Source organism: Aedes albopictus, chromosome 3 (genome assembly GCF_035046485.1).
Source record: "Aedes albopictus strain Foshan chromosome 3, AalbF5, whole genome shotgun sequence".
In the NCBI taxonomy this organism is placed as follows: Eukaryota; Metazoa; Arthropoda; class Insecta; order Diptera; family Culicidae; genus Aedes; species Aedes albopictus.
In genome coordinates this window covers 63418527-63429867 of record NC_085138.1, presented here as the reverse complement: position 1 = coordinate 63429867, position 11341 = coordinate 63418527, and positions in this window count along the sequence as shown.

Sequence of the window (11341 nt, the reverse complement as noted above, 5' to 3'; positions counted from 1 at the left end):
CCTTTCAGCAACGAACGGAATGTACTCACTATCACCTGTCACACAACAACCGGCACAACGAAACACTTCCTCGGAAGAACCACCTTCGGCGACTGAAGAGTCAAAATGGACAAAAGTCCATGCGAGATTCCGACTTTTATATCCTCAAAATACATAACCAAGATACGTTGGCAAATTTGGAATGGGCGGAGCTATGCATGGAGTAAAGTTGTAATGTAAACCATTTCGCTTAGCGTATTCATAAGTTATTCTAGTCAAAGTCGCAAGCTACCATGATTTCTAAATCGATGAAGGAAAATTATCCGATTCGCAACTCTTGAGGAATTAGTTTCGGTGGTCCTGAAAAGGACCGTTTAATGGACGATTTTAGGAAGGAATCGACATGAATTCACCATGCCGTGTTGGTTCTCCCCGCCCTCGGAAACTGATTGCTGCCGTAGATTTACTTCTTGCCTGGTGAGATTCCTGACCGAGCAGAGATTTGTCGCTGTGTTAGTGTGTGCTGCTGCCGGGCTGGAGGCGCCACGAACCTCCTTGTCTGATCCAACGAAAATGACGCAAGAATGTTAGAATTACAACCATGTTTCACACAAAACGGTCTAGATATGATAATGTATCGATGAATTCCTTATACCATTAGCGGCCAGCTTGATCACTGTGTCAGAGCCATTTCATCAGGCATATTTTCAGCTTTCGATTGCACCACGTTTTTGCCGATGTATGGAATGAAACCTTTGAGGAATCAGGATGATTTAAGAAAGAAAATTACATGAATTCACAATTTTGCACAATGCATGTTGGTTTTCTCCGCGTCAAATGCTGGGCCACCGAAGACTGATCCACTGTTTACTGCCGTGAATAAAATTAATAGCCGACCTCACTCTTGCTGAAAAACGACGATGTCTTTTACTTTTTGGGTGCAACACTATTCTCGATCGAATCCAATTCTCTTTTGGAAAGATTTTCGGTGGTCCTGAAAAGGACCGTTTATATTATGGACGATTTTGATGAATTCACCACGCCACGCAATGCGTGTTGGTTTTCTCCATGCTGAATGCTGGAAGCCGTCGTAAACTGGCCCGCCGCTTGCTGCCTTGGATGAAATGTCCAGCCGAGCCGAGCCGTCGCTGGGTTGGTCTGTGCTGCTGTCGTACTGGAGGCGCCACCAACCTCTTTGACTGATCCAACGAAAATGACGAAAGAAAACCGAGGACAAAGCTTTTATACCCCTAGATTAGCAGGCGAAGCTCCTCCCATTTGGGTGGCTTTACAGTTTATTTCGTTTGCATGCCCCGCCCGCTTGTACCCAGACGCTTCAAAACATTAAGCAACCGAGAAATGAGTAAATTTCCATTGAAAGGATTAAATTATCAAAATATTAAATGGTTTGGATCATTTAAATTCGAAAAATGTTAGAATTAAACCATGCTTCACACAAAACGGATAATGCGTTGATGAACTCTGTATACCATTAGCAGCCAGCTTCATCACTGTGTCAGAGCCATTTTGCCATTTCACCAAGCATATTTTCACTTTTCGATTGCTCCACGTTTTTGCCGATCTATGGAATGAAACCTTTGAGGAATCAGGATGATTTAAGAAAGAAAATTAAATGAATTAGCAATTTCACACAAAGCATGTTGGTTTTCTCCGCGCTAAATGCTGGGCCACCGAAAACTGATCCACTGCTTGCTGCCGTGAATAAAATTAATAGCCGACCTCTTGCTGAGAAACGACGATGTCTTTTACTTTTTGGGTGCAACACTATTCTCGATCGAATCCAATTCTCTTTTGGAAAGATTTTCGGTGGTCCTGAAAAGGACCGTTCTGGACGATTTAGATGAATTCACCATGCCACGCAATGCGTTTTGGTTTTCTCCATGCTGAATGCTGGAAGCAGTCGTAAACTGGCCCGCCGCTTGCTGCCTTGGATGAAATTTCCAGCCGAGCCGAGCCGTCGCTGGGTTGGTCTGTGCTGCTGTCGTACTGGAGGCGCCACCAACCTCTTTGACTGATCCAACGAAAATGACGAAAGAAAACCGGGGACAAAGCATTTATACCCCTAGATTAGCAGGTCAAGATCCTCCCATTTGGCTGGCTTTCCAGTTTATTTCGTTTGCATGCCCCGCCCGCTTGCACCCAGACGCTTCAAACCATTAAGCAACCGAGAAATGAGCCAATTTTCATTGAGCAATGTTTCTAATTTGGAAAATTCGATGTAGAATTCCAGGTGGAATCATTAGTGGCCGGCTTTATCATTGTTGCTGAGCCATCAAGCATTTAATATTTCACTTTTTTGTTGCACAACGCTTTTCCAGATCGATGGGCTTAAACCTTCAAGGAATCTGGACGATTTAAGAAAGAAAATTACATGAATTCACCATTTCACGCATGCGTGTTGGGTTTCTCCGCGGTGAATGCTGGATACCATCGAAAATTGCCTCGTAGTTTGCTTCCGTGGATAAGATTGAGCGACCGTCTCCGCTGTTGCCAAGCAACGAGTATTCACTCTTTTACTGTTTGGTTTCACAACACTTTTCTCGACTGATGGATGAAAATAATCCGATTTCTAACTCTTGATGAATCATTTTCGGTGGCCCTGATAAGGACCGTTTGTTCATGAATTCACCATGTCACGCGATGTGTGTTGGTTTTCTCTGCGCTAAATACTGGACCGCCGAAAATTGAACCACTGCTTGCTACCGTGGATAAAATTAATGGTGGGCTTCACTTCTTCTGAGAAGCCGAGCTGTCTTTCACTTTGGATTGCACCAAGCTTTTCTCGATCGATGGCGGTCCAACTGTTCAGGGAAGATTTTATGTGGTCCTGAAAAGGACCGTTTATATTATGCACGATTTTGATGAATTCACCATGCCACGTAATACGTGTTGGTTTTCTCCATGCTGAATGCTGGAAGCCGTCGTATAGTGGCCCGCCGCTTGCTGCCTTGGATGAAATTTCCAGCCGAGCCGAGCCGTCGCTGGGTTGGTGTGTGCTGCTGTCGTAGTGGAGGCGCCACTAACCTCCTTGACTGATCCAACGAAAATGACGAAAGAAAACCGAGGACAAAGCTTTTATATCCCTAGATTAGCAGGCGAAGCTCCTCCCATTTGGGTGGCTTTCCAGTTTATTTCATTTGCATGCCCCGCCCGCATGTGTACCCCAACGCTTCAAACGAATAACCAACCCAGAAATGAGTAAATTGTCAATGAACGGATAAAGTAACCAAAATATTGAATTGTGTAGATCATTGTAATTCGAAAAATGTTAGAATTAAACAATGTTTCACACAAAATGGCCTTAATAGGAAAAAGCGTTGCAAAATTCCAGGTGGAATCATTAGTGACTGGCTTCATCAATGTTGCTGATTAATGGCATTCAATTTTTTTCACTTTTTGGTTGCACTGCAGTTTTCTCGATCGATGAAGAAACATTTTTCGATTCGTAACTCTTGTGGAATTAGTTTCGGTGGTCCTGAAAAGGACCGGGACGAATGTTGGGCAATTAATTCAAATTATTTCTCCACGAAATGCAATGCGAGTGGGTTTTCTCCGCCACCGAAACATTGCCGCTTGCTGCCGTGAACGGATTTCCAATGCCACTCGCCTTTGGCACTGACAGTCCAAAGCCGAGGCACTCGCCAGCTCTTTCTCCGATGCTGGTCGAAATGGAACTGACGAACAGCTATCGCATGATCGCATTCCTTCCTGCAGCAAAGTTGCCCATCACGATGCGCACCAATCAGAGAGCGTTGGTGGACTGAACGAGAAATTTTGTCCGCTACCCATATTTATAGATTTCAGCGTTTGCAATGTCAAACTTTAAAACAATTTTTCAACTATTTATCAATGATTTTCAGGTTCACCGAATGTTCCAAATGGAACGCGGGAGTTTCATCTTTCGTATAACGGGATTCTTTTATCATTTCGTTAAGTAGGGACGATACTGTGAGCGTTTGAAATCTTTCACTCAAACGTAACGCTCTCGGTATCATAAATTTTGAAATGACACCAGGTATAGAAAACAGAGACGTAGTCCTACGTCAAAAGGGATCAAGTCTCCCCAGTCTCCCCTACGGAGATCGCAAGAAATTTCTTGGCCTATCTCGATGCGTGGGAAATTCAGGCAAGGAATCGCTCAAGAAATAAAAAAAGCGTCGCTTTATTCCGGATCCTAGTACGGAGCTGAAACGAAACGTCAAATCAAATGGGGATTGCTGTGTTAAATTTCTTGACCATTGATTGATGCACCAAGCGAAAAGAAGAAGAAGTTTTGACATCCAAGCGGTGTGCCGTCGATTAGATCCTCGTCGCTCATTGGTCGATGGATGTAAACGGCACACCGCTTGGATGTCAAAACTCTTCTTCTTACCGCTTGGTGCATCAATCAATTCCGGTCACGGAAAAATAATGCACTGAACGAAAATTACTTGAGCGATTCCGTTTGAACCAGGCCCCTGGCATGAATGAAATTTATCGTAGCCAACATCTAACTGCCTTATACTCATATTCGTGCAAATTGAAACGAGCGTGTAATCAACAAACGCAGCTTTTGTTTGATGTTGTGAGCCACACACGAAATCACATTCACAATGCGTGTTTGTTGGGATGCTTTATTCAACTAATCGCATGCTCCTCTTACCGTACATTAATATTAAAGCGAGTTTGAAGTGTTTTGTGATCATAAGCGGTGGAAAAAATGATTCCAAAAACTGATCAACAAACCAAAATAAACGTTAAACAAAAACTTGTTGATGTTTTCGCATTTGACAGTGGGCGCTATTTATTAGCGCCCAGGACATCCTGTCTACCATGATTCCAATGCATTGATATAGGCCGTGTCAGGGGCCTGGTTTGAACTGCATACCTCCCATAACGGGGTAAATTCAAAACTAATGTACGTGCGACCGAGGGAATTGAAAGTTCTACCATTCCCACTTAAAAAAATTGTCGGATGTGGGTTGTAAGTAGGAAAAATAAAATAATTCCCCCAACAGATTATGTTGATAGGTATGTAAAAAAGGTAAACATCATCAGTTCGGTAGTTGCGCTACCGAAACAAAGATGGGTAACAGTATGTTTTGTTTTGCCCTTGAAAGCCAATTGCCGTTTTGTGACATGTAAAAGAAAAGTTTGTTAATGAGGGATTTGCACACACGCGGTCTATCACTTCCGAAAGGTATGGCCGCGGGTTTCACTTTCTGTTTACTTCATCCTTATGGGAAATAACATTGCGGCGTTTCCCTATAGGGCACTGCATGAAATTCTCTCCTTCTCTTTCACTCTTACAGAAATTATGTAAACAACAGGCCCCTGACACGGCCTATATCAATGCATTGGAATCATGGTAGACAGGATGTCCTGGGCGCTAATAAATAGCGCCCACTGTCAAATGCGAAAACATCAACAAGTTTTTGTTTAACGTTTATTTTGGTTTGTTGATCAGTTTTTGGAATCATTTTTTCCACCGCTTATGATCACAAAACACTTCAAACTCGCTTTAATATTAATGTACGGTAAGAGGAGCATGCGATTAGTTGAATAAAGCATCCCAACAAACACGCATTGTGAATGTGATTTCGTGTGTGGCTCACAACATCAAACAAAAGCTGCGTTTGTTGATTACACGCTCGTTTCAATTTGCACGAATATGAGTATAAGGCAGTTAGATGTTGGCTACGATAAATTTCATTCATGCCAGGGGCCTGGTAAACAACAAGGCCAAGAAACGTCAAAATCCCATACTATATCAAAACAATGCAGTGCCCTATTACGATGAGCCATTGCAAAAAAACAATTTTAGAAACAGAACCATTCAAAAGAAAAGATAACCCTTGACATAAACAGATTCTTGTCATGAAAAAAGCAATAAAAACAAATATATTAGACGCCATGTCGAATCGAATGCCGGGATGCTGATTCCGGCCCTTCGTCATCCCTCTGTAAATCTGTTAGCCGTGTTCGCGAATTGCTCCGGAAATAATTATTTAAACCGGATGGCATCCTTGCCAGTGACGCTTGAAACGATCAATGATGATTGAGCTCTTCGGAAATGTTATGCGAGAGTAATGTTTTGAAAATTCGCCGAAACAATAACAAAAACGTGCGTGCTTCTCAAAAAAAAAAAAAAAAAAAAAAATTGTACATTCGAGTACGCCATCTTGGACAGATAAGTTGTTCTTGATTATAGCTACTAGATATTCGTAGTTTTTCGTAGTGAAAATTCACAATCGAAGTGTTAAATTGTGCTGAAATTAACTAGCTTAAACCAGATCTAAGTTTAATAGTGCAGAAACGTGAAAGAGTGCGCGAAAGTGAGGTTTTTTTTCTTGCGGCGTCCGCCAACGGGGAATGAGGAGACGAAGGAGCCATCATGGAGACGGATGACATAGAAAAACCACCACCAATACCACCACCGTTACATCCACCATCAACGTCAGGCACAGTACCGAAAACGGCGAAAGGAACAAGCAACGAGTTACCCCCAACGGGTCAACAAAATGACAAACCAAAGCAGGACTACCTCTACACCGACAAAGATGAAGGACCATTCCGCGTCTACGTGGAATTGAATGACTCGGACCAGCAGAAGAGTATCAACAAAATCTCAGTAGGAAGGATGCTCCGTAAGGTTTTCGGAATGACAAATCACGTCACGGAAATCAAAAATGCAGGAAGGAAGAAGGTACTAGTGTACACTAACACCTTTACAGCGGCAAACAGACTCGTCCAAAACAACGTAGTAGGAAGCTACGGATACAAGGCCTACATCGCGAAACACCTGGTCTCGGTCACAGGCGTCATAGCCGGGATCCCGACAGACCTATCAGATGAGGAAATCATGCAAGATCTACACAGCCTGGTTCCGGTCATGGAAGTCTACCGTTTTCATCGGTTCGTCAACAATGCGAAAATCCCTTCGACTAGAGTTAGCGTTACCTTCAGAGCCAGCAAGCTGCCAGAGCTCGTCAAACTATTCAGTTGCTCCATCAAAGTCGAGCCTTTCTATCGGAAAGCGTTCCTTTGCCTCAACTGTTTGCGCTACAATCATAAGGCGGTGAACTGTCGCAGCTCTCGACGATGCCACGGCTGTGGTGAGCGTCACGAATCGGAAGAAGACTACAAAGGATGTTCGAAACCGCACCGCTGCATATACTGCAAGAAGAATCACAGCACCACAGATGAGAATTGCCCAGAGCGTCAACGTCAGAACAACATCAAGTCGGTCATGGCTCACAAAGCCCTAACCTTCTTCGAAGCCAAGGAACTTTACCCCATCCCCACTTCAAACAGCTTCAATGCACTCGCTGCGTTCATCGATGAACCAAAGCCAGGAGCGGAAGGAGATCAGGACTACGCATCGCAAGTAAGGAAAGAAGTTTTCAAACCCGCAATCAAGCACCGTGCTCGAGATATACGAAGGAAGAAGCCAGAACCAACGAAGTCGGACTCCGAAGAGGAAGAAAGAAAACGGATCCGTAAAACACCATCAAACGTTAACAACGGAACAGCATTGAACAATCCACAAAGGGTGAATGAACAGGAGCAATGGAGAAAAAAGCTACACGATGCGCGAAGCCAACAAGCCACGACATCACAAGCAACGATTAATTACGCTATTCAGGAAGCTCTACAACGCTATTACAGCGCGATAATTGCAGATTGCACTCTTCAAGGACAAGCGAGAGAAAACTTGATAGAGACAAGCAAAAGATACCTGAGCTATGACGTGATCCACAAAGAGTAATACGCAAACCTTCTAAACACCAAAAATGGATAAGAAAAAAGAAATAAAAATAATGCAGGTCAACATACAGAGCGTCTCGAAACACAAAGAAGAATTGCAGCGGACACTAGCCACAGGGCAGTACACGGCAGCCCTGGTTTCGGAAACGTGGACGAAAGCAGACAGAGAAACCTCCAAGCAGTACAACATCAGCGGATTCAATAAAGTATTAAAATCCAGACACGACGGATATGGTGGTGCGGCTATATACCTGCACAGAGACTTTGGATTCCAGACAATCGATATGCCAGCAACCAGTGACGGTAGCCAATGCGTGGCTATCTACGTCCCTATTCTAAAACTAGTATTAGTTGCTCTATATGCAGCACCTTCAACCCCTTTACAGGACTTTCAGCAGGACATCAACCTAATTCTAGCTGAACTAGAGAAATACCCCAATGCAATTTTAGGCGGAGATCTAAACAGCCATCACACACAGTGGGGAAACGAAAAAACATCGCCGAGAGGAGCGGTAGTACTACAGGAAACCAACAATTCAGACATGATAATGCTGAATGATGGTAGCCCAACGTATCGACCGCAGCAGTTGAACAAAAAAGCAACCGCTATCGACCTCACGCTGGCCTCGAGTAACATCGTGCTGGACTGTACTTGGACCGTCCTCGAAGAAGCAATAGGTAGTCATCACTTGATAATCGAGATAAAGTACAAAGCAGGACTCCGGGATAAAGAAAGGTACGTGTTCAACAAAAAACAGATCGAATCAGACTTGGCCAAGGTAGGTACGGATACAGTCAACGGTATCGGTGACCTCACCCGGGAAATAGGAGTCATCATAAAAAGAAACCGAATAATCAACCGATATGAACCAAAATATTGGTGGAGTGAGGAGGTGGAGTCGGCTTGGTGTGCCAAGCAGCGTGCGTTGGCGACATTCAACAAGAATAGCACAATGGACAACCTGATTGAGCTGAAACGGTGCGCCGCCGTTTTTACCAGGAAGAAAAAGCAAAATATAAAGGAGAGCATCAACAAGTTTGCTGAGCAAGTGGACCCGCAAACTAGTTCAGCAGAACTGTGGTCAAAAATTCGACGTCTAACTGGGAAGAAAACAGCTACGCGTAACAACATCATCCAGGATAGTCCAGAACTTGCTAAGGAGTTCATGGATTTACACCTAGGACCAAACGACATCTACAGAGAAGAAGCTACGAGCTACTTGCAAGTAGCAAACTCCAACATTATCGACCAAACCAAATGGAGCAACATCCTCAATCGTAAGAAATCATCGGCCCCTGGAACAGATCGCATCACGTATGAAATGCTGAAATCACTGAAGCCTCAGGTGTCGCAACTCATCCTGATCGATCTTAACAACTATTGGAGACAAGGCAGTCTACCACACCAGCTAAAGGAAATCCGCATCGTAGCAGTACCGAAGCCCGGCAAGGATAACACCACCGCCGCAGGAAACAGGCCCATAGCACTGTTACCTACCCTAACTAAAACTATCAATTCGGCTGTACTAGATGAACTGAACCAGATCATCGATAGCCGGGAGCTGCTGCCCAAACTGTCTTTTGGATTCCGGAAAGGACAGTCGACATCCACATGCACCTCATATATCGTGAACCTCATCCAATCAAATAAACGGAAAGGACTAACCACCATCGCTGTCTTTCTAGACCTGAGTAACGCTTTCAATGCGGTTCGCACGGACAAACTGGAAGAACTATTGGGAAGGTTGAAAGTACCGCAGGAGTATATATGTTGGATAGCGTCGTTCCTACGCAATCGCACCGTAACCCTTAGATGTGGAGAAGAGGACATCAAGAGAATCATAAGTAATGGCCTGCCGCAAGGTGATGTTTTGTCGCCGACCCTATTCAACTTGTATACAGCCGGATTGCACAACACTACTGATGAGAAGGTAACACTGGTACAGTATGCGGATGATTTCACCCTTATAGTGACTGGGACCAACACGGAAAACGCCAAGCAAGCTGCGCAAGAGCAACTCGACAAATTCCAAGAGCAGGCACAGGATTTGAACTTGGTGATAAATCCAGAAAAAACCAAAGCGATACTCTTCAAAGCCACTAACGTTGACCTGGGATTAAAGGTCGCAGGGAAACCCGTCGAAACAGTCATCAACTATAAACACTTGGGAATATATCTGGATCGTTCTATGAGTTTCGGAGCACATATCCGAGAACTCTGCGGCAAAATACAGGATCGTTTAAATATGCTGAAGGTCATCGCCAAGATAAAACACGGTGGACATCCGGAAACCATGAGAATGCTCTACAAATCGCTAATACGAAGTGCACTAGAATATGGGTGCACTGCATTTGGTAACGCCAGTAAGACCAACAGAGAAAAGCTACAGGTGATCATCAACCAGTGCTGGCGTAAAGTAACTGGTTGTTCAAGAACTACCCCGAGAAACACACTGGCGGCCTTGGCAGGAGAAAGCCCATTGGACATACGCTTGGAGCAAGTAACCTGTAAGGAGGTGGCCAAACACATTCAAAACGACAGTGTGGTAGCAGAGCAGCTACTTCAACTGAGAGGACAGGATATTCCAGACGATATGCTCACACTGCTGGAACGAACGTATCTAAAACATCTGAACGTATTTGACGCGATCCTACCGAATATCACGGTTTACCAACATCAGCCGTTGGACATTCAAGTCACGCTGATGGAAGGAGCACCAGCGAAAAGGAACTGTAATCCACGAGTCCTAAAACAAGCCTTCTTGTACCTGCAAAACACCAAATATAAATTCCGACCGAACATCTACACAGATGCTTCAAAAATTGAGGACGCCTGCGGAGTAGGAGTATTCTGTGCAGCCACGAAGCATAGAATCAGCCTGAAGTTGGATACGGAAACATGCATAATGACTGCGGAGCTATACGCTATACTAGTGGCACTGAAGTACTTGCAAAGCGAGTGCATCGAGGGAGCAGTACTGTTCACAGATTCTCTGTCATCCTGTCAGTTGATTGAGGGTCTGTTGGCGAATCCTAGGAGAAACTCGGTTATCCAGGAAATCGTAGAGATTGCAACAACCATGAACGTGACAATACAGTGGATCCCAAGCCATTGTGCAATCGAAGGCAACGATATAGCAGACGAACTGGCAAAGGCCGGTGTATACTCGGACCAGGTCCTGGAAAACGGAATATTGATTAACGATGCACTCCACACCTTCAACCAACTACGAATCGAAAATACGAACAACTGGTATTGCACTTATGCAGAAGAGAAGGGGAAACATTTCTTCTCGATACAGCCGAGTTACAGCGATCACCCTTGGTACAAAAACAAGCCACTAAATAATTTGGAGATTCGAGGCCTGAACCGCTTGATGGCCGGACACAGCTTCGCGAACAACTGGCTGGCCAAGATGAAAATTGTAGACGACCCGGACTGCGACGTTTGCCTAACCGAGGATACGGCAGACCATGTAGTTTTGCACTGCAATAAATACGCTATCACCCGCTCGGAGTATGACTTCGATGGAAAATTCCGGACGCTTGTAGACCTGTTTAAATCCAATGATGTGGACACATTCCGAGACGTTGT